At 38.8% G+C, this 17,459-nt stretch overlaps 1 pseudogene; it reads right to left on the minus strand.

Moving 5' to 3' along the window:
- Positions 1 to 2,670: 2,670 nt before the first annotated feature.
- LOC140928268 (pseudouridylate synthase 7 homolog) overlaps positions 2,671 to 17,459 on the minus strand; it is a 113,936-nt pseudogene continuing 99,147 nt past the window's right edge.

The raw sequence follows: 17,459 nt of genomic DNA on the forward strand, positions 1-17,459 counted from the left end.
TCAGTTGTGATTCATTCTTTAAGAATAGTATGATTGGGAATACATAATAACTATGATTTGCAGTACAATTGTTGTTAGCAACTCAATGACGATTTTGGAAAAATCCACGTTCCAACTGTGGCAAAAAATTCGGCTAAAGCAGAAACGAAAATCGCATTTAGTTCACTTTCCCTCAGAATAACTTCAGTTCAAAAATAAGGGCGACTTCTTGTTTCACCCAGGTAAGGGTTGGTGTTATCAGTCCGCAATATCCCTAAATTTAAGGACAGGGCCAAGTGGTGACGCGACACTTTTTAACCAGTGAGAAGGCGCGCTTGTGTTTATCAACAAATAAATCAAAACATCGCCCCAGTGATCATTTTCAAAACAGCGGACGGAGTCGGACAGAATTAAAGATGAGCTTACAGTATTCGTCTAGGTTTCACATTTAATATTTCAAAGAAAACATTTCATGTAAGAGAATAAGAACATTAATCATTGCAAGGAATCATTGGGGTGTTCGAACTGATTCCGGACCGATCGCAGAGCTCGTGGGCTTCAATGGCGTGGCTTGCAAGATTTTTGATACAAGCAAACTGGTCCCATGTAAAAATAGCCTTATAAAGAGAGTGTGAAAATTTGTTGAGATCGCACAAAACAAGATTAGTACTACCTATTAACTTCTACAGGTCAAGAATCAAAGAACCAGTCATCATAACCAGAATAAAAAGTAGTTCAAATTTATTGATTTTTCTTGTTTGTTTTTTTGTGTTGTTTCGTGTTGACTTCACGCATCTGGTGCTTTCTTTGGTTGCTGTAGTACCTGCAATGTTTTAATTTTATCCCAGATAATCAGTGCATGTTCAATGAGTAGCGAAATACATCATTTACAGTTGAAATTTGCCTTCTTTCTTTGATTGTTTTTTTACTGGTGGATGAACATTTTGAGAATCAAACAGCATTAAATCTTTCCAGATTTGGTGAATTTCAGAAACAAAGCGGTTAGTATCTACCTTGCGCTTGTGATCTTCAATTTCATCCCCACAAATTCGGCAAAGTGAGGCGAGATGTTGGACTTGAATATCCATAACGCTAATAAAGTTATTTTGGCCTTGAAAAGAAAAACGGCAAAGGCTCGTACTAATGCGAAAAAAAGGTAATAACACGGCTCTGTGAGAGACCCGGGAGTGGAAAACGTGCGTGTTTTGGACCTCGGCCGATTCAAAAATTGTCTACCAAAATTCTAGGTTGTCTACCATCCCCACTTTCAACATGATAAAAGTTAACCGATGTGACAATCGAGGAAAAATATCTAGAACTTCGCAAAAAATCTGTGAATCGAAAAAATAATAGATGCTTGTTCACCTACCTTGAAAACCGACCAAAATCTCACCTATACATCGCGTTGTTTAAAAGAAGAAATAAGCCACAAAATGTGCTGAATATTTCACGAGACACTTCCAATATGGCTTCTGATACGCTGTCCACTTAAAAAAATTGTGCATGCCTCATGAAAAGTCTTAAAGATATGCCTGAGAGCCTCGAAACGATGACTGATTCTGTCCGACTCCGTCCGCTGTTTTTAAAATTTTTGATCACTGGGGCGATGTCTTGATTTGTTTGTTGATAAACATAATTGGTTGAAAAGTGCCGCGTGACCAGTTGGCCCTGTCCTTAAATTTAGGGATATTCCGGACTGGTTATCGAATATAATCAAACATGAAGGTTGTAAAAAAAATCGAGTAAAATGAGTTTTTGATTGTAAAACAAGTTCTCCTCACTGCACCAATGGAAATGTATCGAGAACAATGTGGGAAAATGCGTGCTCATATAGAGCTGAGTGGCAGAGTTATAATATGAAGAATTATGCAGACCGAGGAGGCGTATAACACCCTCCAAGATATGCCTAATTCTCTACATGTATCATTCAAAAGCCGAATTCAATAACCGTTGCAGTTATTATTCATTCAAAATATTTCCAACTTAATAAAGCGTGCTTACCTCGATCTACGTAAAGATCCCGTGTTCACATCATTGGTCTATTCCTCGGGAATCTCAGGATATGAAGGGACGTTTAGTCTAGCAGAAATTCTTTAAATAGCAATTGTTAACTATTGAGTGGTAGTTTTGCGAAAGAGTAAAATCTTCTCCAGCCCTGGTAAAAAGAGCTGACCTACCGCGCCTTCTGCTGCCCCTATTTCTGTCGACGTCACTTCAGTACAATTGACCACTCCAGAAACACCATGATAACGAACCATAATACTGTTTGTTGGTCACTCCAAAATTTTGCATAAGCATTATCTGCAGTACTAGTTTCTCTTGCGAAGTAAAATGGCTTCAAGAGAAACTGAAAACAATGCTCAAGCAAAATTTTGGAGTGACCAACAAACAGTATTATGGTATGTTATGGTGTTTTCTGGAGAGGTCAATTGGCGTGGATTGTATTAAGGCCGCCAAACATCTTCCAAACTTGGTCAACGCTAGCTGGTTTTAAACAATAAGCCAAGGGATTTATGCCAATCCGAAACAGGAATATTTTGAACGAATAAGAAGGGTTTTCATCATGGTTCCAATAAGATCAACTGACGTGATGCACCTGTGACGCCGCACTGAATGTCGAAATGTCGGTTACTGTAAAAAAAAAGCCCTATTCAAGACTACACTCGACCGTTCCACTTTTGTTAAGTAGACTTACCGATAAGCGCCAGACAGAGAATAATCTTTCACTTTATGCCGCATGTTACTGATGTCCAGTCCATCATCAGCCATGATTTTTTTGTAGTGATCTTTCATGTGGTTGTCTGGGTAAACAACAGCTTACGGTGTTTATATATCTCAACTGGTGAGATATGCTAGAATTTGCACGTCCAAAGTTGACTTCATCAATAGACTCCGTGGACTTTCATTACGACTCAGACAGCAAGGCTTTGAAACCAAGCTACTTCAGAAATCATTTAATAAATTCTTCAGTCGCCATGGTCTTATCGTCGAGAAGTATGGTGCAGCCCTGCGGGAGATGAGATTAGCAATCCAGCCTTGAATTGCACCATCGTATCCTTACATTACTTATTTATTACCTAGTGTTGTATTTCAGATGTATCTCGGTACGTGTGCGCGTACAATTTTATTTTGAGCGCGCGCATTATTTCTTTATTTATTTAATTGACGTGTACATTTAGTTCGTTTATTAACGTCTTAATTTTACTTTGCGTTATTTTCCTCACTTATACATTGTCCGTGACTGTGCTCACATGGTGGGTGGCTCCTCCTAAAATGTTCTGCAATTGGTATAGGATTTAATGGAGCCGAAACCAATTGTGGAATTGCACGCATTTTAGGCATCCTACTGATGAACAGTTGCGACCCGTAGATATATATTTTTTAGCAACTAAGATAATTTGCAGTCTGTCTACTTTGAATCGTAACCAGGAAGTGGAAGAACGACGTCATGAATGGTGTACTGCCCGGATGTTAGATGCTCTTCCGTTAGCACAGTGACCGCGGTGCGACTGGGTTCGGAAATGAAGTCCACCACATCTTCCACTTGGGGATTGTCTGCAATAACGGTGTAGTTAGGATTTCTAAATAAGTTGACTTATCTCGAACAGCGCTCAAGCTGGCTTCATTGGCAAAGTTCCCGAGCGGGAAACATTAGCGGGTTTAAGCAAAGAAAATGTTAACGTCCCAGACGCTTATAATGCATTTCCAATGTTCTTGATAAGTGTTTGGAATGCGATATACCACATACAGTAAAAAAAAACTGACAAGGAAAGAGTAGTCAACCGTCTTAAAGGTAGGCACTGTTGGGACCTTGACTAAGAGAGGTCATCAACTCTGGTGCGCCCATTTTAAGGAAGCTCACCTCCGTAAAATTCGCGCAATATGTGGTAATCAGTGCACTCTGTAGTCCTTTTCACATTTTCTAAGATTAAAATATCTGTCATATCGAGATTTTATTTGCGCCCCATTCAATTGTCATTTGAAGTCAAAGCAAAGTCCTGTGGTTGAATCGCTAGTTGGGGAGAGCATCCAACGTCAAATAGAGGCAGTAAAATTTATGAAATGTGTTTTGGTAAATTTCAAAAAAAGTTCAAGTTGTAGTAACCTGAGATCAGGCTCAGTTTTTGTTTCGCTTTGTAAATAACATTCCGGCGGGCAAGGCGAAACGAAAAGAGATTTTTTAGCGGTAGCCGTTTGAGAGAATGTATGAGAACCGCTAACATTGGGCCTGATCTCAGGTTAAAGTTGTAGTCATGCAGTGACAAGACAAGCAACAAAATTGTGATGCACTTGCAAAGATGAAGTTTGACTGTTTTATTTCTCCTTCAACTCGTTTCCTAGACATCGAGGTTGACATTACGGTCGTATTTCTTGTTTCTGGTACAAACGTTACTGGGGACGTACCGATCATCAGCTATTGGCCAAAACGCCATTTGCACGATCGGGTCATTTTACTACTACTACTACCAAAATCCTTTTCGTTTTTCCTTTCATATTTAAATTTGGTAATCCCAGCGAGGTTTAAAACAACAAAGCCCTCATTTGCACAAGAAAGCAAACCACTGAAGTATTCTGGTATTAGTAGTTGTAGTAATAAAATGACGTCATCGTGCAAATGGCCTACTGTTTTTCCCTGTCCCTTGTAATAGTCCCAGAAGTCTTTGCGAAAGTAACTCGGCCCAGCCCTCTTTTCCTTTCTAAAGCGCCAACTTACCAAGGAGAACTGACATAGAACATTAAATAGGAAAACAAATCAAAGAGAAATCGAACAAAAATGGGATCATCCACGAGATAATTTGATCAAAACCTAGTTCATTAAATAATACAAAGTTTCTGAAACCCACCACTGTTAACTGTACAATCAGCTGACTTCTTTGATGCCCCTACAAGGTGTCCTTTGACAGGTTGCAATCCATAGTCCTAATACAGTGTAACAAATATGAGCCTTCTCCAGGTGTTCAGATAGTGAAGTACAGCGTCATTTGCGCCGTTTTAACAACCTGAACGTCTTGAGCTGGCTAAACAAATACAGTCTAACCTCTCCTTACGGACACCTCTCTATTAAGAACAGTTCGTTTGGTCCCAGGAATGCCAAAAATCATACCTTCCCTACCTCTATAATACGGACACCTCTGTAAAGCGGACAATTGGTTCTGTCCCTTTGGTGTCCGTATTAAAGAGGTTTGACTGTATTGGCATTAACAATTTCTTGCTCAGTAGAGATTACAAGATCGTTGGCCAAGGTGGCTATTCCATATTTGTTCCTACAACGTTTTACATAGCTGGCCCAAAATCCGTGTTTTTAGTTGAATTTCGACGACGCGTATCTTACTGATTTCACTCCAGGAGAGTAGAGTGAGCTTAATACGCAACGGCAAGAGCGTTCCACAAACGTCACACGCTTCTCGCCTTTCCTCGCAGGAGGCGTCTTTCACGCGCGCTGGCGTATGTCGCTAGCTCGATACTAATCCTTTCAGGGAAAAGGAACTACTCGTTGCCTAGTTTGAATTTTTTGGATAGCATATTTTCAAATGGTGCTTGCTCTTTGCACAAATTCATGTCCACCGCACGCAGTTGAAAAATACAGAAAATAAAGAGGTCTTTTGTTTTACGTCATCTGTGTCCGCGAACACGAAGTAAAAGCAAAAATATTTTGTACTTTGGTATTAACAGAGCACGGGAAATACTAGTTTCTATACACCTGTACCTAGTAGTCTCTTCAAAACTTTTTATTGGATCAATATTTTCGAGTTCACGCTTTTAAAAAATATTTCAATCATGTGGTTAAAATCTCTAAACTGGCATTAAAACAAATTCTGACTTTTATCCGGATATGCGCATGATATGATGCAAGAACAATTATTTATGTATACATGTATGTACTATAAGAAAGCCTAACATACCCGCTATGTCACCTTTGGCTTTTTTTTATGTAGGTCGGCCTATTTGTGTTTTTTAAATAATCAGCTTAATGTCTGAATGGCTAAGCTCTTACAGTAACCGCATCTTGGATTATAAGTGAAAGCATGCACGATTTAAGCAATAGAAAACGTTTTCTGTGTTTGCATAGCCTGATATAAATACGAGAGGGGTTGGGAGAATTCGAGACAGTTATGCAAACCCGAGACGAAGTCGAGGGTTTGCATAACTGTCGAGAATTCTCCCAACGCCTCGAGTGTTTATATCAGGCTATGCAAACTCAGGAAAAAAGTTTTCTATTGCTTTTATAAAATAACTTTTCCGAGAAAAAAACGCAAAACTCTTTGTATGGCACTGATTAAAAGAGAAATTCTTACCAGTCGCAAAATCTTGTCCACGAAGTCTTGCACGCGTAATCAGTTCTTGTTTTGCAAAAAGATGCTTTGCAAAATACGGATTTTTCTCGCTTAAAACGGTCAGCTTAAGCGAAGAAAAATATACACACCTTCTTTGTAACGATTTTCCAAGTTTAAGCCGACGAAGGAATGGGTAAATAAAGTAAACGTTTTGAGTTTTGAACTCGAAAACTTTTTCAAATTTGTGCTTGCGTGATTAGCGCGCGAAAAGCCAAACAACTTGAGGCCACAACCATGTTTACATACTCTGATGCAAACACTCCTCTCGGCCAATCAGAGCGCGAGTACTATCTTAGTTATTTTATAACTTTTAGTAGTAAAACTTAAAATTACTAGAAGAATCACTGAAAATAATAATAGACAACGTCACAAATACCTTAATACGTTTAGAGGCCATGGAGTTCCACACATAGCTCTGATAGGCATGAACATACATGAGTCTTGTGTTCCTGGAGATACTCTGCAAAGCATTGACCAGTCCTGATGGGCCATGTCTAACCAAACCCTGTAAGAGATCACTCTCTATACACTTCCCTCTGGGGATCTTTGTCAGAGTTTCTTTGGTATTCTTAGTGTCCTTCCAATGCTGACGAGCTGTTCTTAAGTCATCTGGTTCCCCATCGCGTGGATTTAGAAGGAGATCAATCGCTTCTGACCATTTGCTTAGAAGCAATGCAAGACCTGGAAGTGTTGCATTAAAAACATGTATGGTTACAGTGGTGGACCCAGGGGAGGGCCCCCCCACCCTTACTTTTGGACCAAACTGCCCCCCCCCCCCCTTATCTAAAGGTCTGGATCCGGCACTGGGTTAGAAAGTGAAGTAAGCTCCTCCCTCAAAACAGGAGAACTATTGATAGAAATGTGATGGTGAATAATAATACTATTTTAGCCTGGTGAATAGATGAGGAAGATGTTATTCAGTCGATGACACAGGCAGTTTGGAAGAAAACATCCGAGTACGCCCAACAGGAGTCAAACCTGCAAGTAGGACCTTCTGGTTATTAGTCCCGATGCTCTACCACTGAGCCACAGAAGACTGAGCTAAGGTCACTAAACTAGGTTCATGTGACAAACATCCTACATACAGCTAGGACTAGAATATCAGTGATTTTGTTACAAATAGTTATGGTGAGTCCTGGGACTCATCTTCTAAAAAATCATAAGTCCCTGTTAAAAAAAATGAATCTGAAATTAAAATATGTAACCAAACGGTTATAGTGAAACCTGTATTAAGCGGACACCCTCGGGGAATGCTGTAGTGTCCGCTTAATACAGGGTGTCCGCCTAATATAGGTTTCGATATATAATGTAAAATGAGGTGTCAAATGCCATTCAAATGAACAGTGGAAGCGTTTATAATACTCCCAGAGACTTTGACGGTAGACGTTTGCATTAATTTCTTAATCAAAGTGAACCAATTGATCATAGTACCATAAACATGAATTACAACTCAAATTTGAAGAAATTAGATGAGTGAAACAAGCTCTATACAAACAAAACGAAATAGAAAACAATCATGTACTGTGAAACTAATCAAATAAGTTCGTCAAGTCACGTTTTTTAATGTAAACATCGAAAAATTTGTGGGTGGCAATTCGAGGCAATCTTTCGCATTTCCGGTGTCTGGCATGTTGGGTGGTGGAATTTAATTACAAGTGTCCGTTTAATACAGGTTGGCAATAATAGAAATGACCATTTCAGGTACTTTTAGGTGTCCGCGTCCGCTTAATAGAGGTGTCCGCTTAGGAAAGGTTTCATTTGAGGTAAATAAGGGAAATAAATTTTGGTACTTCGGCTACTGTCCGCTTAAGAGGGTGTCCGCTTAGTAAAGGTTTCATTTGAGGTAAATAAGGGAAATAAATTTGGGTACTTCAGCTACTGTCCGCTTAATAGAGGGTGTCCGCTTAATACAGTGTCCACTTAATACAGGTTTCACTGTAATCTGAAGACAGACTCCAAAACTCTTTATTTACAGTATACTGAAATTAGAATATAGTCCTTCTATTTTAAAACACAACAAAGGCTAAGAGAAATATGCATCATTAAACAACAACCATAATTACAGGCCGGATATTTGTACAAATATACATTTTCAGATCAATTGATCAATCTTTACATCCTACGGGATGCATGCCATAAATTGTTTTCTGCCTTTTGGGATTTTCATGCGTCAGGGACGCAAGACGTAGAGGTAAGAATATCAGTGGAATATTGCTATGACTGAGCTCTGAGTCAGTGACACAGGCTACTTGAAAGAAAAAAAATCCAAGTACCCCCTGTGACCTTCTGGTTTACTAGTCCAGATGCTGTACCAAAAAGCTACAGGAGACTCGTAAGAGCTACTTGTAAGGCCACTAAACTAGGTTCATGTAACAAACACCCTGCTTATGTTCAATGATGGGAATGTGATGGCATCCAGACTAGTAACCAAATGATGGGAATGTGATGGCATCCCGACTAGTAACCAAATGATGGGAATGTGATGGCATCCCGACTAGTAACCAGAAGGTCACAGGTTCGATTCCTAATGGAAGAACTCTGTCACTATTTCTACCAAACCGCCTGTGGCATGTGTTACTGACTGAATAACATTGTTCTCAGGAGCACTATTGTGCCACAGTCACTTGGGAACAGATTCAATGCAATGTGGCATGAGGGCACAAACAGAACCCATTTTGAGGGGATTATTTTATAAGTATTACAACTTGTTCTCTCAAGGTCATTTTATTGTTTCAAGGTCATGTGACAGTGTGCAAGTGCAGCAGGCAAAGTATCGCTGGTTTCCAAATGAAGTCATGGCAGCCATGTTGGTGGTCATGAATAAACTTAAATCCATTAACTTTTCATGCAAATTATTTGTAAAAAAATAGTTTCATTGACCACCAACATGACTATCCAGTTGCCATGTGGCTACAAGGTTACAAGCAAGGTGACAAACCAACTGAAGAATAAGAAAATATACTCATGCTTCTTCCCCAAATAATTAAGGCTTTTTAGCCTTCTTTCTCACCCAGGGTGGGGGAAGGGGGGGGGGGGGTGGTTAATGACATGATAATGTGGGTTAGGGTACAAGGCGCTTGTTGTCTCAAATAGAATTTGCATACATTACAGACATCTCACATATAGGTATCAATGAGGTTGTTCCTTGTGGCTGTGTGAAAGGAAATTTAAAAAAAGCAGAAGAAAAAAACAACAACAAAACATAGTAGTTACCTATTTTATGTGTTGGAACTGACGTGGTTCCAAACCGTTGCAGACCAAAGTAGTTGATAAAACCATTGACCTTTAATGACTCCAAACTCTCCTCAATTGTACTATGATCTCCAGTAACATTGCGAAGTGTGACAATAAACTGATTTCCTGACAGAAAACCAAGTTTTAGAGGCTCTTTACAATATCTAAAGTTCCCAACACACAAATTCCTTAGGGTGCTGTTAAGATTCTGTAACTGTTCAGCCCTGACCCTGTAGACAGAGACCCACTGAGTGGTGATAGCCCTACTATCTTTTGTTCCAGCATAACCAAACATGCCTGGTTTGATCTTCCGGAGTTTGCTCAACAGGTTGATGGCATCCATAGTGTCTTTGTTTCCCTTATTATTCCCTGTCTAGAAAAGACAAAAGAATTCTTATGATAAGTGTTGATTCTAAAACTGTAACTCAAGGAAATATTATCGTTGCTTGCTGTGACTATAGGCTGGAAAAATGTATACATGTATGTTAAATATAAAGATGAATGCCTTAATAAAATAAAGTGAACTACAGGAATTCTTTAATGTTAAGACCAAATCAAAGTACGTTATAATCACTGTATACCAGCTGGTGCTTTCAATAAAAATTGACGTAGCCAGCAACTTTGAATAGAGTAACCGACTGTATCAACAACGGGCCATTAGTCCCCTTTTTCTAGTGGGGGGGGGGGGAGGTGTCTGGGGAGTCATGTGCTACCCCAGAAAATTTTGAAATTTCAAAGCCCTACAATGCGATCTTCAGCTTTCCGGGGGCTAAACTGAGGACAAAAGACCGTGTTTTTCATTCAAGAAAATGTAGCTTTGATAATTCAACTTTTGATTTATCAGTCACAATCAATTCCTATAATGTACAAGCAATGAACAAATGATGAAAACTAAATTACATACTTTTGCACATTAACAAATTCTGCGTAAACCTTTAAAGAAACTTCTAAAAAATTGACTAAAATATAGCGTTCAAATGACTACAGCATAACGTAAAAGCAGTGGGCCTTCATGAAAAAACATCATAATAGCTCTCTAGGACTACATGTAATACCTGAGCAAAAATTGATTATTATTTTTCTCATCACCAGCAGCATGCAGTTTAAATATACTAACCAATAACAAACTGATTTTTGTTAGGGTATTTCACTAAAATACTAACAAAGGAACCCTGGCTTAATTCTAAACCCTCAGTTTTTTAATGCCCCATAATTTCAATCAAAACCTTCTTCCCTTTCCTTGTCATACACTGTCCCAGATTTTTCAAACCCTCCAGAAATAGGGCTAATTTCTTTTTCCCAGAGAGGTTAAAAAAACTCAGGATTCAACGGGACTAATTTTCCCCACCATTTTCCTACCCATTTTTTGTACACGATTATGGAAGTTACACATCTGAATATAGAAAAGGTACTTCGATGAATATTATTACGAGGAGAAGGAAAATGAATGGGCATAGAAAACATAATTAGCAGAGCATGAAAAACAGTGTACAATTGAGAAAGGTCAACTTGCTGCACTTTTCAAAAAAACGCATGAACTCTGCATTTCAAAAGCTGCCTTCACAATTTCGTTTTTTGCTGCTCTCAGTCATAATTACGATCACAAGCAATGAACCTTGAAATACAGAAACACACAAAACGGATCGAAATCCACCCATCACAAATCAATTTTGAACCCATTGAAGCAAACTTCTAATTCCTAAGGGGTTCACTTAGATGATTGACAGCAGCGAAGAACACAAAAATCAGCGGGCTTTTGAACTTCAGAATTCACGTGTTTTTGGAAAGCGCAGTTAAGTGTAGAAAGGAAAGCTGGGGACATGTTAGTGAAAAGCAACCTTGTCTTCATGGCCTCTCCTAGCTCTGCCGCTCCTTGCTCACTCTGAGAGGGAAAGAGATGACCCTGGGAGGGGGACAAGATTGATCAAAAAGGCTGTTGTAGTTCAATTTTGTCGTTGGTTTAATTTTTTTTCTTTATTTCAACCTGATTAACATACATCACCATACTCCAAAATAAAGCAAAATAAAATTTTCACCAAGGATAAAATTGAACCATGACAAAGGTTACCTCACTCTTACCAACCTCACCCTCACCCCCACCCCACCCTTCTCTCTGAGGGAAAAAAAAAAAGAAAAAAAATCAGTGAGAAGGAAAGAAAAGAAAATGTATATATTATTGTATATAGATACCTAAAGCTGAGAAGTTTTCCCTGATTGCACGATGAACCAATCTCCTGTGATCTTTGTCATCATCAGGTGATAATGTCACTGCGTAGTTACTAAAACAAGGAATGACCTACAATGACCTACAATGACCTACAATGATCTACAATGACCTACAATGACCTACAATGACCTACAATGATCTACAATGATCTACAATGACCTACAATGACCTACAATGATCTACAGTGATCTACAGTGACCTACAATGAGCTACTATGACCGAACGTGTAATCCCTGTAATGAGCTAACATGAAAATTTTAGAAAAAGACAAAAAAAAAAAGATCAGGGGACGTGTGCGTAAACGTAACGCGTTTAGTCTACTGCATGACAGCCCATTTAACGATGACAGCACCTCTAATTATTACGTTTGGAGATAAATTTACAGTGTAATAATACATGTATGATGATACTGTGACTTTTGTCCAAACCATCCCTTGCAACCTTTCCCATTAGTTTTATTTCGTCTTGTCTTTTTTTCAAACAAATTGAACAAACACAGTCACCCCAACAGTCGATCCGGGGGGATCTTCAAGGGACGTAAGGGTAGAGGTGAACAAAGAAGGCCTTCAAATTCTGACCCTGTTCAAAAGAAAAATTGTTCATTTTTTTTAAGTACCCTGGCCTATATAAGACATCATAAGACCCTTTAAATGGCTTCCGGTCCAACAGGATGCTCTGTTTGCTAAATAGTAAAATCCATATCCTGCTCAGCGGCCCATACCCATCTAGGCCAAATGAGGAAGTGCCTGCATGACTTCCGTCAATACAGGGTATAATAGTGATATACCGGTAAAAACGCGATTGCAATAATCTATTTTCAAGTTTCTCGAGTTACCTGAGATCAGGCACAATTTTTGTTTTGCCTTTTCAAAATGTGCTCGGCAATTTGATACCATGAGCCTAGTGTCACGTCCAAGCGTGACACACGACAAACATCATTGTCTGTCATTTTCTAGCTCATTGTAGGGCTTATTTTAACTCATTTTAGCTCGTAGTAGGTCATTGTAGCTCGTAGTAGCTCATCGTAGATCATTGTAGGTCATTGTAGGCCGTTGTAGGTCATTGTCGGTTATTCCTTGTTTTAGTAACTACGACACACGTCCCCTGATCTTTTTTTTTTGTCTTTTTCTAAAATCTTCATTTTAGTTCATTACAGGGATTACACGTTCGGTCATAGTAGCTCATTGTAGGTCATTGTAGATCATTGTAGATCATTGTAGGTCATTGTAGGTCATTGTAGGTCATTGTAGATCATTGTAGGTCATTGTAGATCATTGTAGGTCATTGTAGGTCATTGTAGGTCATTCCTTGTTTTAGTAACTACGGCTCAGAACGGCCTTTGAATAGAAACGAAGCTGGGGGTGCAGGCCTTGTTTTGTTACACACAAAACACGGTCACTCCCCACCCTCGCTATCTTTGAAAGGCCTGGAAACTAATCACACAACTGTTGAATGGTCTGCTGGACAACCTTCAATGTGTTTTATCAACATACTCTAACACTGAAACATTTTTTCATGCATTGACAGCTTACCGCTTCTGACTTTTCTGTCATCTCTTGTGAGTGTGCATGGGGTATATGATAATGAACTGCTTTCCTGAAGGTTTTGTAGGGTGGCAAATACTCAGCAATTACTCTTGGAATTATACAACATAGGTCTGATAAAATGGATTCTTGAACCTCAGCAGTTGGCAAAATTTCCTGCATCTCTACTTCATCAATACCCTTTTGTGGTCGTTGGTTAGATAGCCCCTTGGGAATGACCCTGTCTTTCACAGCATACGCGTGGAAGTAATGCAGAGATTTGTTGTTCTGTGATTTGGTCTGACATCTGGCTTTTACCTCCAGGTCCCAATTATCCCCCACAATCCTACACATTAAAACAAAAACAACATGGTTATAATTTTCTTGCACTATCTTAGAAGAGAGGATGATCATGTTGAATACTATAGTGTTGCCACTATATTTATTCCACAGATTCCTTTCTCTGAGCATCAAAATATCACAGTTGTCAAGTTTAGTTGAACTAAAGAGCTTGAAAACCTGTTAGGTTACTATAAAAACCATTGAAAATAAGCAAAATGTAGGATCAAAGCTTACATGCAGTTAGGTTTCCAAAGAAGTTCACATCTTCTAATTGGGTTCAAATTTTGTTGAAGTGTTTGTATTCTTTAATATCATTGGTTCATTGACAAATGATATCACCATACCTTGTTCTTTGTTAATTATTCATTGGATAATTTTTTCTATAAGTGGCTTGGTTTGAGTTGATGCATTATAATGGTCTTTATCTCTTGAATTACCTAGTTTGTTTGCTCACATGCTTATGTCAGTATTTAAGATAAACCGCCTGCTGATCATGATGCATTAAGGTTTTTTAAACACATACCGTATTCTGTCACCACTGTAACAAAATTTGTCGTCTGAATTATTTTTTACCCATTCTTTTCCCTTTTTTTGCTTGCCAGTGTTTGTCAGAAAAGCTTTATTAATTTCTATTTTTTCAAGTTATAGTTATAGTACCTGAAGTTTTGGGTCTTTTCTCCTTTAAGTGTATCCAATACAGAGAGCACGTCAGTATCTTCAATAAGGTCATCCTGGTTCCGTGGAAGCATTTCCTTACAAGCTCTGTAAACTGCATCACTGTAATTCTTATATTTAGAAACAGCATCCAAGGAAAAATCGACTGTACAAATTTCCATTGCATTTTCATCTTTTTCGCTGAGACTGTTGATCACTTCTTCAAGTAATTTGATTTTGTTATGGCGGTTCACTGTGTCAATTTTCCACTCATTTACTGACTTGTCAAAAGATGCAGCTGCTTTTTTTTGCATATTACGCAAGGTGTTGGGGTGACTGGAAAGGCCTAACTTGTGGAAGCAGTCGACTTCTTCCTTCTTGCAACCCCCGAGGACTAGAATTGTGTTAATTCGATACGCAAAGTTGGAAATTGGCATCCAAAGATTGAGGTAACTGGAAATAATTAATGCCTCTTGGTTGACAGGATTTTTCACTTTTTGGCAACCTTGAACAGATGCCTTAACAAAGGTATGCAGTGAGGGGATTTTCTCTTCTACATCTTTAAGTAGACTTTCATTAGTGAAGTCAGCTAGCTTCTCTAAATTACCACGATATTTGAACACGTTGGAAGGGTCTTTCGAGTAACGTTTGATCTCCCTTTTTACTTGTTTCCCCAGTTCAAGCAGGACTTTACTTTTCAGTGCCTCAAAGTTCATAACACCATGTGCAGCAGCTTTGTAATTTTCTAAAGCCAAATTTGTGACAAGCATTTTTTCTTCAGGGTTAGTCTCATGCTCAATGACGCGTCCATTTGGGTATGCAATAAATATCTGGAAAAAGAAAAAGAAGGGAAAGTGATTTACCGCCAGTACATCGGTAAAAGAAGGTCTCATCGCAAATTATTTTAAGCACGTTAGAATATTAAAAGGTTTGAAATGAACATGTTGGTAAATTGGCAACAGAATTTTACTTTCACTCCTAGACTGAGAACACATTCATTGAACACTTCATTGTAAACTGCGATCAGCCGTTCTTTTTTTTCTCTTTTTTTTTTCCGTACAGTTTCGTAAAAAAAAAAACCCGCAGCCTGATCGCCGATTTCTAAAACTGGAAAATAAATAATTGTCCAACTTATCTTTGAGCTTTGTCAACAATACATGGAATGATAAAGAGCACTGCAAAAGAGAACGGCTTTACCTTCTTATAACGTCTAAATCTTTTCTCTTTCTTTCCTTTTCTCAATTTATGTCAATTATTGTTTGAAAATAGCGGCTAAAAACGTGAGAGCGAAGAAAGGTGAAAGGGCACAGCGTGTATCAGTTAGTTACATTATAGTAACCAAGATCACGGAATATTTCAAACAAAGTAAGTCTCACTTCTGGAATATAAACATAAGTGCAAGCAACAAGAATAGAATAGGTAAACCCCCACCTTGACAACTGCTGACGAGTAATCATCTTTCACATCAGTTTCTGTCACTGGTAAACACATTAAGTTTACAACAGAATCGTCCAGCTTTTCTTGCGCCGACCAGGCAGAATTCAACTGAAAAAGCGTTTTCCTCGATCTACTCCCACCTTCTGCTCTCCGGGACGAAGAACCTTTCTGCTTTTTAGAACCAGGAGTTAACCCGCTTGGTGAATAATTCTGACTGTGAAGACGCTTATTTCCACCACCGCTACATTCATCGTCGTTTGTTTCGCTCGCAGAAACGATCTTTGACATAAATCCTTCTTCCACCTCATGAAACATAGTACAAAAATTGACAATTTTCCTTGCACATTTTTTGCACAGTGACGAGTCACTTTCTGAGGTAGAATCAATATCTATTCCGACGCTGTTAATAAGATCGCAGAGGATGACAGTTCCAGTTTTACAAAAACTTTTCCCGCAAAACTCTTTGTTTTTCGTTGGCTTAAAGAGAGGAACAGTGCCTTCTCCAGATGAAACATTAATCGCACAAAAGTGACATGTTTTGTTCACCTTCTTAGGAAAACTCATCTTAAACTGCCATACGACACGACACAAAATAAGCCTGCTTAACTCGCCTCTGCACAAACCTCTGCACAGCTGGTCCAGAGACATTTCGCGCCTTAATCTGTAAATTTGCCGCCAACGAAGCTACTTCCGGTAAATTTTGATTGGCTCACGCTTGTCGGATGACGTGGCCAACATTCCCGTTGACAGATCCTTTAATTAGGGGGCGGCAGACGAATTGACAAACAATTGTATCAGACGTATTTTTTTTTTCCCCCGCCAAAAAAAAAAAAAATTCGCCTGATCGCAGGTTACCTGCTGAAAAACATGGCCATTTTCTTGAATTTTTGTTGCTAAAACAGCTCTAATATGATTGGTTCTTGTTGGTTCCTTTTGTGTTTTCAGCCAATCAGAAAGCATTTGTAATTTGCACTCGTGTTACACATTTTGCACTCGTGTTACAGAAGAGCTGCACTCCTTTCTCAGCCAATCAGAATTGAGTAATTTTTTCGTGTATATTATTACTAATTAAAACACAAGAATACAAACATCAGCTTTTTGACAAGACTGCTTATCTTTACGGCCATTTTTTTTACCAGAGTCATGGATAAAACAATCCATTTTATCCGTTTTATCGGCGTGGTAAAATCGCAGTACAAGCAGGCCCTGCATTGTTCTGGATACAAGCAAAAAACTGCTACACAACTTCACCGGCACATCTTGAAGACTTTACTTTCCCAATTATGACATATCTTATTTCAAGACTTGTCTTAATTTGGCCCGTCTAAAGCAGCATTCTAAAGCTAACCGTCCAGAATACAATGAGAGATCAGCAAACTTGCAACCTTGTCAGCAGCCGTGTTATTCCGTCTCCAGGATACTGTCGATATTGTAGGTCGTTTCTATGGAAATGAATGAAGTTTAATTCCAAGCGACTCTATCCAAGTTCAAACCTGTACAAACTGTACTGAAGTGGTGAAAGGGAGCGTGTACCACTTTTCAATACCTATGGTGCCTCACTGTACTTTTTGATCATTTTGCAGTACAAAAAAGAGCTGGTAGAGGAGTTTTCAGACAAAATTGTTCCACAGTTTGCAAATGGGACACTCAAGACTATTGTGGATTCAGTTTTCACCATAGATGAAATCCAGCTTGCTCACAAAAGAATGGAGTCTAATGAAAATATCG

Source organism: Porites lutea, chromosome 1 (assembly GCF_958299795.1).
Source record: "Porites lutea chromosome 1, jaPorLute2.1, whole genome shotgun sequence".
Classification (NCBI taxonomy): domain Eukaryota; kingdom Metazoa; phylum Cnidaria; class Anthozoa; order Scleractinia; family Poritidae; genus Porites; species Porites lutea.